The following is a 14,398-nucleotide window of genomic DNA, read 5'->3' on the forward strand; positions in this document are numbered from 1 at the left end:
CAAAAAAAGAGAAAAAAGTATAAATTGACAAATTTAAAAAAATATATATAAATAAAAAAGAAAAAGTAACAAAGAATCTTGGATTACAGAAAGAGATGTCGTGCAGTGCAACTCATCAATTCTAACACAAACATATAGAGGAGGATTCTGCAGGATGAGCAGGTTAAAAATGATATCACTATAAATTTAATCCCATTACCTGAGTATACAGATACCTAATTTGTAAAAATATAGAATATTTATTTCTTAGATTATAAGTAATTTTTTCCCAAAGGGATAAATCTTTGAATTTTACCATGCCACCTTGGCAATGTTAAAGATATATTCAATTTTTAAGTAATTGCAATACATTTTCTTGCAACTGCTAAAAATGCTAATTTCACAAATTTCAATTGATAAATTGATAATTTCAATATAGGAATATTATAACATTCAAGGTTTCCTAATAAAAACAGATCAGGATTTAACAGAAAAACAGCTCCTCTAACTTGTAGAAAATTACTTATAGATACCCAAAGGCTCTCACATTTGGACAAGACCATGTTGAATGTATGAAAGATCTTACATCCTCACCTCATCTAAAACATTGATCTGATAAATTTGATTTCAATCTATTCAGCTTCTGTGGTGCAAGATAATAATTAATATAAAAAATTGTTTTGAATTAATCTGTACCTCACATTAATAGCATTAGTCATAGAATCTCTACATAAATGTTCCCAAATTTGTTGATCTATCTTAATATACAAATTTGTTTCCCCATCTCTGCCTAGATCTAGACAATCCTAATTTAGGAGCTCCTACTTGCAATAATGAATATATCAAAGAATTTTTTTTTTTGACATTCCCACTCCTAATATGAAATTCTACCTCAGACCAATTAGGCAAATACATTGCTGGGCCTAATTTATCTCTCAAATATGCTCTTAATTGAAAGTTACAAAAAAAAAGAGTTGTGCATGATATATCATATTTGTTTCTCAATTGTTCAAATGACATTAATTGTCCTCTCTCATAGCTGTCTTCCACATTAACAATTATTTTACGATACCATGTATTTAAGAACTGATTATTTCTTGAAAAGTCCAAAAGTGGATTAATTAAAGGCATTTTAAGTGATAATGACCATCCAGCAATATCTTGATTCATTTTATTACAAACGTTGAGTATATGCTTCAATAGTTTTATCAGCAACCAAACAATTCTGATTCCCACTTGAACATAAATACTTCTGATTTCTTCAGTTTTATTCAGTTCTACGTTAACCCATGCCAGTTTCACATTTTCAAAATAAAGAAGTGACGAATCTCATCTGTGGTGCTTGCTAATAATTTTAAAATGTGGTTCACTGTCCATTCAGAAAATTGATGGCAGAAAGGAAGAAGCAGTTTTTGTGCTGCTGGGTGCACGTCTCTGGGCTGCTATACCTTCTTCCTGATGGTAACAGCATGAAGAGGCATGGCCTGGATTGAGGATAGAAGCTGCTTTCTGAAGACACCGCCTCATGTAGATGGCCCTGTAATGCATTGAATGACTCAAAGACTTGTTGACTCAAACCAAGGCTTTTATTAAGAGAAGACTGGAGCGTAGTAAATAGAGGTCGACCAGTCCAGACTGACCTGGATCTGGTTAGGTGCAGCCCTTTATGATCTGGCCAGTAGGTGTGGCTATGGCTCTCAGCCAAGCATTATCACTATATGCAAATATATACAGTGGTGATAGGATCCCATAATATCACAGGCCCTGATGGAGTGAAGACATGCCCATGATGCTGCTGGGCAAGTTCACAACTCTCTGTAGTCTTTTCCTGTCCTGTGCATGGACACCTTCATTCCAGTGATAACCAGTCAGAACGCTCTCCATGATACTCCTGTAGAAATTTGCAAGAGTCTTTGATGGCATACCAAATCTCCTCAAACTCCTCATGAAGTATAGCCACTGGTGAGCCTTCTTCATGATTGTATGAACATGGAAGCCCCAGGACAGATCTTCAGAAATGTTGGCACCCAGGAATTTGAAGTTTTTAACCCTATCCACTGCTGACCCCTCATTGAGGATTGTTTGTGATCTCCTGACTTCCCCCTTGTGAAGTCCATAATCAGTTCCTTAGTTTTGCTAATGTTGAGTGCAAGGTTGTTGTGTCGCACTCAACAAGCTGATCTATTTCACTCATTGCTCTCTGTGATTTTGCCGATGACCATGATGTCACTATAAATTTGTTGATCCCATTTGAGATGTCGTGGGTGTAGCGCGAGTAGAACAGTGGGTTCAGTACACTTCCTTGAGGTGTGCCTGTGTTGATTGTCAGTGAGGAGGAGATATTGTTTCTGATTCATACTGACTGTGGATCTTTTGATGAGTAAGTTAAGGATCCAGTTACAGATGCCCAGTGTTTGGAGCTTGTTGACCAGTATGATAGTTTTGAAAGCTGAGTTGGAGTTGATGAAGAATAGCCTGATGTATGTATTGCTGTTATCTAGATGATCCAGAGCTGGCTGGCAAGTCAGTGAGATTGCATCTACTGTGGAGCAAATGTGAAAGTAGGTGAATTGCTGTGGGTCCGGATCTTTACTTAAGTATGAGTTAATTCTGGCCATGACCAACCTCTAAAAGCATTCCATCAGAATGTGATTTCAGAAGATGTGAGTACTGCTGGTTGATAGTCATTAAGGCAGCTTGCCCTACTCTTCTTGGGTACCGGTATGATTAATTCCCCTTTTAAAGCAGGTGGGAATTTCCAACTGCAGCAATGACAAATTGAAAATATTTGTGAACACTTCAGCTACTTGGTGAACACAAATTTTCAGTACCCTGCCTGGTACACCATAAGAGTCTGATGCCTTCCATTGGTTCACCCTCCTGAAGGATGTTTTGATATTGGCCTCAGAGACAGATAACATAGGGTCATCAGCTTCTGCAAGAATTCTCATTGCTACTGTTGTGTTGTCCTTTTCAAAGCGATCTTCAAAAGGTGTTCAAGTCAATGTGTAGTGAAGTGTCATTGCCTTTTATGGTGTTAGATAGCCTTCTGTAGGTCACACATGGGCTTCCTGCAGAGATTTGGATCACCGGCCTTAAACACCATTGACCTCACCCTCATTGCCTCTGAATGGGGTACTCACAATATGTGTCGTCATAGCCTTGATGAACCTATGAGCTACATTCAAGTTTGAGGATGACTCCTTGAATATGATCCAATCCACTGATTCAGAGCAGTCCTGCAGCTGCTCCTCCGCTTCACTCAAACATAATTTTACTGTCCTCACTGCTCATGCTGTAGTCCTCAGTCTCTGTTTGTACACCAGGAGTAGAGGTACAGCCAGGTGATCAGATTTACAACTGTTGGAAGACTTAGTAGGCATTCCTCATGGTGGTGTAGCAGTGATCATATGTGTTGGCTCCTCTGGTTTCTCAGGTAATGTGTTGGTAATAGTTTGTTTATAGACTTCTTCGGTTTGGTGTGATTGAAGTTCCCTGCAATGATTAGGAAGGGATCAGGGTGTGATGTCTCATGGGTGCTGATTACAGAGCTCAGCCCCTCCAGTCTGACAGTCTTTTACTCATGGAAATAAATTTCAGATATGGTTCAGATGTCCCATCTCCATCACCATATCTGTATATTTTCTGTCCCACCAGAAGAACAAAGGAAGCAGAAAGGTATTTAAATGGGCAATGATATTACTAATCATTCACTCAAAACCCAATGCAATATTAAGGACAGATTTTGCAAAGCAGAACAGGGCACCATGAGGAAGTGTTGGCCATCAAATGCAGCACAGTTGTATTCCATCACAATTTAGCTGCACAACTTGCCTTTTCCTCATGTTTATGGTCAAGGCAAAGGGCTAAGCATAGCACCATCTTTAAATAAAAATCAGGTGTCTAGCTAGTCAGGAAACAGAATGGATGTAGACAAATTATACAGATCCTGAAATCAATCCAAACAATGTTTTGCAGTCCTGTCACATCCAGCAAAAGCAAACAATCTCTCAGCATTGAACCTTTTGATTCCTCTTGGAATTTTATATCTTTCAATGAGAGCTCACTCCTCTATAATGACAATAGTGGCCACCTTCCTCAACAGCTAATCCTATGGAAACTCAAACACAAAGCACTCCAAAAGCAATACGTGTTTGTTTTTGCCCTCCAGTCTCCTTACAGTAAGTCCAGAATTCCATCTGACTTCCTAATTCCTTTCTTGTTCCTGCATATTTACATACATCACCAAAATATATTTAATCCCCATACATGGAAGAGCCCCATTGAGTCCATGTCAGTTACGTAGAGGGTGAATCCCATTTGCTTGTTCTGAACCTAACCTACGGCCTTGTAAGTTCATCGATTAGCCTGCTGGTAGTGTGAAGTGAATTTGTAACAGTGGGAGGCAAGATAGCAGATTACCATCTGCACAGGGAGAGCAACCATGATTTCCAATTCATACGAAGTGCAACCAACAGAAGATATAATGGAATGATCTTCATTTCTGTGACTTCTCAATGAAACTGCTACAATAGTCGCAGTAAATTATCTTCTTTGGCTTGGCTTCGCGGACGAAGATTTATGGAGGGGGTAAAAAGTCCACGTCAGCTGCAGGCTCGTTTGTGGCTGACAAGTCCGATGCGGGACAGGCAGACACGATTGCAGCGGTTGCAAGGGAAAATTGGTTGGTTGGGGTTGGATGTTGGGTTTTTCCTCCTTTGCCTTTTGTCAGTGAGGTGGGCTCTGCGGTCTTCTTCAAAGGAGGTTGCTGCCCGCCAAACTGTGAGGCACCAAGATGCACGGTTTGAGGCGTTATCAGCCCACTGGCGGTGGTCAATGTGGCAGGCACCAAGAGATTTCTTTAGGCAGTCCTTGTACCTTTTCTTTGGTGCACCTCTGTCACGGTGGCCAGTGGAGAGCTCGCCATATAACACGATCTTGGGAAGGCGATGGTCCTCCATTCTGGAGACGTGACCCATCCAGCGCAGCTGGATCTTCAGCAGCCATTTAAATCCACTTTGAAGATTTTCTGGATGTGGTGGCCACTTGTCATCGGTAGATATGAAATTGACACTGGCCTCCATAATGTTCCTGGAGCAATGTAGTAAATGGCCCAGGCAGCCACTCATGGGGCATCTTAATGATGTTGGAATGTTGGAATGAGCAATTCTGTTGCTAATGGGATGAATGATCATAATTAGTAGTCGTACAGTTAAGTCAGACACAAGTGTGGAAAATCAATAGTATTCACATATACATCTTCAAATGCCCAGGTTAGCCTGAAGTATATGTAAAAATTCTATTGCATCTTTAATCAATTGACATGCAGCTACAACAACTGACTTATGCAAGGGTGATTTCTAGGATATTCAAATGCATTAATTTCATGGCAGATCAAGTTCCTTAAATATATTGAACCTGAGTGCAAAGGAAATTAAAGGAAGCCCCATCCAAGCACAAGCCCTGGAATGTTTCATGTGTAATATTGGCACATGGAAGACAATTTTCGGTTACTGCCCAACCTTGAAGCCCTCCAGAGTAATCATATACCTGCCACATCTGCTCAGCATTGTGATTTGAGGAGAAGTAGAGCAGAGAGAAATTACCTGCCTTGTGTGAATCATTTATGGAGCATTCCAATGAAGAGGAGGAATTACAAGGCATGAAGTTGATTTGCTCAGTTTGTTACCCGAGATGTGAAAGTTTCCCTTATCGCATACATACCGTAGCATTATCTACCACTGGCTGATAACAATCATATCCAGTGTCCTCTCTCTCCTTGCAATCCAACTGTCACAAAGCAATTTAGAAACCAAGCATGCCATTCCAATTCCATTATACATCGCCAAAATAATTCTTGCCAATAAAGCCTTCGGGGGCAAGGAACTAAGTATGAGAGGGGTTGCTCAGTAAGAACATCAATGACTCAAAGGAGGAAGAGAAATTTAACATGTAACATTTTGTCAAACATTCATGCACATAATCCTTACTGAATTATAAAGTCTTATTTGCCTTGTCCTACTTTCAGGTATGGGCGAACGTTGTAATATTTGCCAGCTCTTCCTGGATTATAAACCAGTGAAATTTTGTTTCCATTTCATTTTTTTTGTTATCAGTTTTTGTATGTTTCAGTTATTAATATGAATAGGTCAAATGCCTTGTGAATATCCATCCTTATCCCAAATTCAATTCGAGTCCTTTCAAACTCTGATGTATATTTGTTTCACCTTTTATTAATGTATACAGAAAAATTATTTACTCATTAAAACCTACCTAGCTATTCTGAGATAAATTTTAAGTAGTTTTCTGCACATTATTCATGGCAGGGGTGCAGTGCTACTGGAGCTCACCGGAACGCTGCTCCGGCACCTCAGGGGGCCGCTCCAAGCACCTCCTTGTCATCGTTTTGGTGAGCCCCAGCACCTAAAAAATTAGCCAGCACCCCTGATTTATGGATAGCTCATTCATAAAAAGTGTACAGGGGTTGTAGGTTAATTGGTGTATTTTGGAGCATGGGCTCTTGGGCCAAAAGGCCCTGTTACTGCGATTTATGTCTAAATTCAAATTTTAAATTGTATGCAGCTGATAATTCTACCTATTCCTACATCCCAGCAGAATTTTTTCATTTTATAATCATACTTGCATCTAATTTGCTGTTCATTTCACAAATACAAACAACTTTCCCAAAGTGACATGCAGAGTTTTATCCAATAATTTTTGAAAGTTTTATTATATTTGTTGGATAATTATAATTCATTGATCTTTTTATATCAGCAACATTTCTTTGAAAATAACCAATATTTTGAAGATAGAACCTTAGAATATTACAGTGCAAAAAACAGACCCTTCTGCCCTTCTAATCTGCACCAGACTATTCTGCCTAGTCCACTGACCTGCACCCAGTCCATTGCCCTCAATAGCCCTCCCATCCACATACTTGTACAAATTTTTATTAAATGTTAAAATTGAGACCACATTCACCACTTGAGGTGGCAACTCATTCCATACTCCCATCACCCTGTGTGAAGACATTTCCCCCTTCAACCCACATTCTAGGCTTACATACATCACTGCTTCTGTCACATGGACAGGAAGTGACATCATCAGTGATGTCAACAGCCCAGATAAAAACTTGTTGGATGTAGGTCAATTTCCCGCAATTTTCACAGCATGTCCACCATTTTGGAAGTTGGTTTGCTTGCTGCTAAGTGGGTCACCACATGACCCCCCCTCCCCGAACTGGCAATCCCGCTGCAGACCCCAAAGTCTGTTTATTTTTTTTTGTTTGGGCAGCATTCCTCTCCGCCGAGGTGCCTGAACTATGACTGGTCCATCCAGATCCAGATGGGCAGGTTTGAGGCAGTCAATTGCAAAAACTTCCTCTTTACCTCCGATGTTCAAGATGTACATCGAACTCTTGCATCTTAGTACCTCAAAGGGACCCTCATACAGATGTTGGAATGGTACTTGGTGTGCTCCTTTCTGTATGAAAATGAACTTGCAGTCCTGCAAGTTATGAGGTATATAGGACCTGGCCTGACCTGGCACTAAAGAACAGAGCTCCTCACAGAGTTTGCTTAGGACCGCTGCGGGCATCTCCTTCTGCCCTCGTGAGTCTGATACAAATTCTCCTGGAACCATCAGGGGAATGCCATAGACCAGCTCTGCTGATGACACACCTATAGCGCCCTTAGGTGCTGTTCATATACCCAAGAGTACCCATGGCAATTCGTCAACCCGGTTAGGTCCCTGCAGACATGCCACAAGGGACAATTTCAAATTCCTGTGGAACCTTTTTACTAATCCATTGGATTGTGGGTGGTACACAGTTGTGTGGTACAACTTATTTCCAAGCAGGGTGGCCATTGATGACCACAGGTTTGATTTAAACTGGGCAAACCGTCAGATGTGATGTCTACTGGCAGACCAAAAAGTGCTATCCAAGCGGAAATGAAGGCCCTGGCACAGGTATCAGGAGTTATGTCTGCCAGTGGAACCAATCCACTAAAGTGAAAACGGGAACCATGTGACACTGGCAGCAGGCCTACGTGGTCAAACATCCAAAACGTCGGCTTAAAGTGCTTTCGTGCGTTGCTGGACTTTGGATGTCTGACAACGAGTGCATGTCAACCCAATTGCTGACCTGTTTTTTGAATGCCACTCAAATCTGTTGGCTACCACCTGGACAGTTGTTCTGATCGAAGGATGTGGCAACCCGTGTACCGTGTCAAATACCTGCTGCTTCCAGGCCACTGGAATGATTGGGCAAAGATGACCTGTAAATACATCACACAGGAGTTTGAGCTCCCCCAGGCCTACCGTAATTTCTTCCAGCTGAAGGTTCGAGTCTCCTGTCAGGAATGCAAAATTTCTTCATCTACCTGTTATACTTTTGTGAGCGCAATATCGTCCACCCCTTGGGTTAAGGACTGTACGGATTGTATGGCCAGGCAAGACAGCACATCTGCCTCTACATTGGCCTTTCCTGAGATGTGTTTGATGGCCATCGTGAACTCAGAAATACATGATAAATGTCTCTGTTGACGAGTCGACCATGGACCATGGTTACCTTAGTGAAAACAAATGTAAGCGGCTTGTGGTCCATAAAAGCCATGAAATGCCTGAATTCTAGAAAGTACCTGAAATGTCTGATAGCACTGTATTTGAGTTCTGGTGGTCTTAGGTGCTTGTTAAAGAAAGCCAATGGTTTCCAATGCCCATTGATGTACTGTTCAAGCTTCCCTCTTACTACCGTACTGAACACATCCACTGACAGAGCTTTCGGGACATCCATTCTTGGGTGGAACAACAATACAGCATCAGCCAGTGCCTCCTTGGTGATCTTGAATGCTGCCAACGATTCTTAATCCCAAGTGACATCCCTTGCCTTGCTTGACACCTGGGCGAAGAGGGGGCCCATGATGTGAGCCACTGATGGTAGAAACCAGCGATAAAAGTTCATTATTTCAATGAACTCCTGGAATCCTTTAAATGGGCCTGGCTTAGCGAACGTCCGGATCGCCTCAACCTTTGCCGGTAGTGGCTTTGCTCAATGTTTGATTCTATGGCCCAGAAAGTTGATGGTCGCTAACCCGAATTGACACTGGCCGGGTTGATAGTCAGCCCAAACTAATTTAAACTCATTCAAACGAGTGAAAAGCTTGCGCAGGTGGGAAAGATGTTCCTGACGACTGCAGCTAGTGGGGAATTCCTCCAACAACCTGGCAAATTTATTCTTTGAAAGGAAAACAGAGTCTAAATGTGGGGCTGGCAGTTGGACCTCACCCATGACAAAGGTCTGGAAAGTGTTGGTATGAACAAGCCTTCATCCCTCTAGATCAACCAGGAGGTCATGTGCTCTGAGAAAACCAGATCCCAGTAGTGGTTGTGCAACCACGGCCAATGTGAAAGTCCACGTGAACTTATTATCACCGAATTGAAGCAGGATCTTACACGTGCCAAATGTTTGGATAGTACTGCAGTTTGCAGTTTTCAATGATGGCCCAGGTTTTCTGTTATGTGTGTCATGCCCTGAAGGGGGCAGCAAGCTGATCACAGCTCCTGTATCCACCAAGAAATGGCAGCCAGAACATCTATCCCAGACACATACAAGGCTGTCTCGATGGCCCGCCACCACAGCCATTTGCAACAGCTGTCCCCAGCATTTCCCTGAAATGCACAGGGAGGTCAACAGCAGCAAACTTCTGCACCCTATCACTGATAATGAAACCACCAAAGGGTGCCATTCTCATCTCATTATCTCCTGGCCAACTGGCATTCTGACAACAGATTTGATCAACTTTACTGCTGGTCTAATGTTGGAGTTGCATTGTGCTGCTGCTGTGAGCGGGATCTGGTGACCTGTCCTACAGATGTCATGCTTTCTTGCTTAGCCCGCCATAGAACGTCAGCACAAGCCACGGCTCTCCGTGGATCACTGAAATCCTCATGGGCCAGCAGCATGTGGGTATCTTCTGGCAACTGCTCCAAGAAAGCCTGCTCACACACGAGGCAGGGCCTATGCCCTTCCACTAGTGCCAGCATTTCATTTATGAGGGCAGAAGGGGGTCCTATCTCCCAAGTCATTCACATGAAGTTAACAGGTCACTTGCTCACATTGTGAGTGTCCAAAGGTACAGATGAGCAGACTCTTGAATGCCATATACTTGCCCTCCTCCAGAGGCTACTGAAGAAAAATCAGAAACTCAGCATGCAGTTTCTTGATCGAGGATGGTTATACCACATGGAATCAAATATTATCTGTCTCAGCTTCTGCTTGAACAAACCATACACATGGTTGTGAAGACCTATGGCACTTTCAGAGCCACAGCATAGATCAAAGAAAAATTTTGCACTTTAAGGTCCAAATATCATTTGGGCAATCAGGATGACCAAGGGAGCAAAGTATTCTATATTGAGCTACTATAGACATCAGTGTACAAATTGTCAAGTTGATTATATAGTCAGGGCAGCCAATGTATATGCTATAAGGCCTAGTACAAGCCTGACATCACTAGGCTTCCATGCTGGGTTTATATACATCACTGATTCTGTCACAGGGGCAGGAAGTAACATCATCAGTGATGTGATCAGCCCATATCAAGACCTGTGTTGGATGCAGGTCTATTTCCCACATTTTCCACACCACATCCACCATTTTGGGAGCTGGTTCACTTGCTGGTAAGTGGATCACCACAAGTCAAACATTAAAATTATATTAAATTACAATTATACATTTTTTCCCAAATGTTAGCATTGCTTTTCCAGCAGGAGATTGATAGATTTATTAGGACTCTAAAATAAAAATCTGGTTATGTTTAATCAATTCTTCTTTGGCTTGGCTTCGCGGATGAAGATTTATGGAGGGGTAATGTCCACGTCAGCTGCAGGCTCGTTTGTGGCTGACAAGTCCGATGCTGAACAGGCAGACACGGTTGCTGTGATTGCAAGGGAAAATTGGTTGGTTGGGATTGGTTGTTGGGTTTTTCCTCCTTTGTCTTTTGTCAGTGAGGTGGGCTCTGCGGTCTTCTTCAAAGGAGGTTGCTGCCCGCCGAACTGTGAGGTGCCAAGATGCACGGTTCGAGGCGATATCAGCCCACTGGCGGTGGTCAATGTGGCAGGCACCAAGAGATTTCTTTAAGCAGTCCTTGTACCTCTTCTTTGGTGCACCTCTGTCTCAGTGGCCAGTGGAGAGCTCACCATATAACACGATCTTGGGAAGGCGATGGTCCTCCATTCTGGAGACCTACCCAGCGCAGTTGGATCTTCAGCAGCGTGGATTCGATGCTGTTGGCCTCTGCCATCTCGAGTACTTCGATGTTGGAGATGAAGTCGCTCCAATGAATGTTGAGGATGGAGCAGAGACAATGCTGATGGAAGTGTTCTAGGAGCCGTAGGTGATGCCGGTAGAGGACCCATGATTCAGAGCCGAACAGGAGTGTGGGTATGACAACGGCTCTGTATAATCTTTGTGAGGTTTTTCAGTTGGTTGTTTTTCCAGACTCTTTTATGTAGTCTTCCAAAGGCGTTATTTGCCTTGGCGAGTCTGTTGTCTATCTCGTTGTCGATCCTTGCATCCGATGAAATGGTGCACCGAGATAGGTAAACTGGTTGACTGTTTTGAGTTTTGTGTGCCCGATGGAGATGTGGGGGGGCTGGTAGTCATGGTGGGGAGCTGGCTGATGGAGGACCTCAGTTTTCTTCAGGCTGACTTCCAGGCCAAACATTTTGGCAGTTTCTGCAAAACAGGACGTCAAGCGCTGAAGAGCTGGCTCTGAATGGGCAACTAAAGCGGCATCATCTGCAAAGAGTAGTTCACGGACAAGTTGCTCTTAATCAATTCACCATTGCAGAATAAAGCCATTTTCCATTTTTGTGAAGCTGGTAAATATATAATTCAATAGGTTATTTGGACTCCAATGTTCTTTTTTTATATATAAAGAGTGTTATGGTATCATAAAAATATGCTATTTATCAATTAATGTTGCATAACTGAGCATAGAAAACTGTTGTATTTGAATCTGTATAGTATTTCCAATTTAGTGGCATGTAATGCAAGGTTCTTAAATTGTTTTGCTTGATTCCATCCTGGATTCTCGATCTCATCCTGGATTCTCGATCTCTTTCATAGAACCTCTTATCTGTTCCCCTCACTATTGAATACTCTAATCACTATAGCTCATGCCTTTTCCTCCCTCCCTTTTTTAGCTACAGGGCCTGACTCTGTGCCAGACAACTGGCTACTGTGGCTTTGCCCCTGGTAGGTCCTTCCCCTCAACAGTATCCAAAAAGGTATATATACTATTGAAGGCAATGGACACAGGAGTACCCTGCACTGCCTGCCTGTTCCCTTTCACTCTCCTGACTGTAACCCAGCAACCTTCCTCTTGCTTTCGAGGTGAGATTGCATTCCCGTCACACCCATCTATCCTGAATTTCATCTAACTCCAGCTCCAATTCGCTAACACGATTTATAAGGAGTTGCAGTTGGCTGTGTTTCTCACAAACAAAATTAATAAGGAGACTGTTAGCTTCCCTGACTATTTACATACTGCAAGAGGAGCACTTCTATGCTCTAGCTGCTGTGAAATAGAGAGAAGAAAAATGTTAGAAAACCCTGTCCTTACCTGTGCCTTCTTGCAGAATCCTTTTGTTGCTCAACAGGGATGTCCTTGCCTTACCTCAACTCTTGTACCACCACCTCAGCCTCTGCTCGCCAAACCCAGTGGTTCCCAACTTTTTTCTTTCCACTCACATACCACTTTAAGTATTCCCTATGTTATAAGTGTTCTGTGATTAATAAGGCATTGCTTAAGGTGGTCTGTGGGTGGAAAGAAAAAGGTTGAAAACCAGTTTTAATCATTCCAAATTAATTCGTTACGTGCACAGTTTCCTAACTGCAAAGGAAATGGGCCAATGACAATTTTTCTCAAGCAAAATATTTCAGTAATAATTGGGTCTAGAGCAGTGATTCTCAACCTTCCCTTCCCACTCACAGACCACCTTAAGCAATCACTTACTAATCACAGAACACTTATGGCATAGGGAATACTTAAAATGGTATGTGAGTGGAAAGTAAAAGGTTGGGAACCATTTCTCTAGAGCCAAAGTCTGTGCTAACTGCTTGTTATTTCCTGATTATATTGCCAGTGTGGGGCAAAATATTCAGAGGTAACAAGGTTCAATTGTTTTAATCTCAAATCTATGAAAATTGCTCCATCAAATTGAAACTTGACCGTAATGAATTTGTCAGAAGCAAGTAAAAACAAAAGAGGTTTTAAGATCACATATTCATTAACTGGATAAAGTATAGGGCCAAAAAGGATGTGGGTAAATTTCTCAATGAATAGTTTTAGCCATCTTCATTAAAGAAAAGATTGATGTCAATGCCACAATTAAGAATTAAATCTAATCTACATTCTTAAAAAGAAGCAGGAGACAACATTGTAGCAGCTTTAACCATCTTTTAAAAAAATCCTTGACGCAAGAATGGTATCAGAGAACAAAAGGCAGAGGAATAAAGCCACACCATTGTAAGCTAATTAAAGACATTATTGGAATTAATTAGCAGGCATAGAGAAAAGCTAGCCAGTCCTCTGAGCACATGCTGACCACCGTGCACCTATTTACATTAACCCTACACTAATTCCATTTTGTCCTCCCCACATTTCCTTCAACTCTTCCCAGATTCTACAATGCATGAACACACTTGCAGGCAATTTACAGTGACCAATAAGCTCATCTTTGGGATGGACGGATTAGGAATCAGACCATGTGATGGAAACCCACGTGCCCAAGGGGAGAATGTGCAAACTCCACAGAGGGAGGCCGAGAGATCAGGTTGGAACCTATGTTTCTGGGCTGTGGGGCAGCAGCTCTGCTGACATGGAACTATATAATAAAGGTGAATACTGAGTTCTGTGAATGAATAGAAGGACCTTTGGAGTCTAGGTCCACAAATTATGGAAGGCAGCAGATGATGGTGATCAGTTATTATATTAAAAAGGTACATGGACTTGTTACATTTATTTACTATTAAAGGTGAACTGTCCCTAGAAAACAAAGAAAGGAGTAAAAGAAAGGAAAGGAAAGGAGGAAAGTCTATTCAGAGAGAGGTAGCAGATCACTCACTATAGCTGCACCATAATTGGAATGCTCGCTCTCCATCGCTCCTCCTCAAGTACTTATCCCAATTCCTGGAAGAGGATGAAACCAGAAATGCCTGTAGCCTGGAGTGAGGCTTTAAGCTGAGGCCATAGGTGCTGAGCCCCAAGGAGAAACATCCTATCCAGCTGCATTTTCTCTGCCACATTTGACACCACACTGGATTCAATTACCTGCATTTCATGCTGACAGAGGTCCCACTGGCAGCAGCGTTCCATCAGCTCAGCCCTGGCTAATCTGGACTCCAGCTGGAGAT

The 14,398-nt window shown here is 42.2% G+C and overlaps 1 long non-coding RNA gene across 2 annotated transcripts in view; it reads left to right on the forward strand.

The window, feature by feature from the left end:
• Positions 1-10,574: 10,574 nt before the first annotated feature.
• The window catches only part of LOC138742892 (uncharacterized), a 115,326-nt gene continuing 111,502 nt past the window's right edge, over positions 10,575-14,398 (forward strand). For both annotated transcript variants that reach the window (XR_011344500.1, XR_011344501.1), the window contains exon 1: positions 10,575-10,659. This is a non-coding gene — a long non-coding RNA (uncharacterized lncRNA). The remainder of the gene's footprint in view (positions 10,660-14,398) is intronic.

Source organism: Narcine bancroftii, chromosome 9 (assembly GCF_036971445.1).
Source record: "Narcine bancroftii isolate sNarBan1 chromosome 9, sNarBan1.hap1, whole genome shotgun sequence".
Classification (NCBI taxonomy): domain Eukaryota; kingdom Metazoa; phylum Chordata; class Chondrichthyes; order Torpediniformes; family Narcinidae; genus Narcine; species Narcine bancroftii.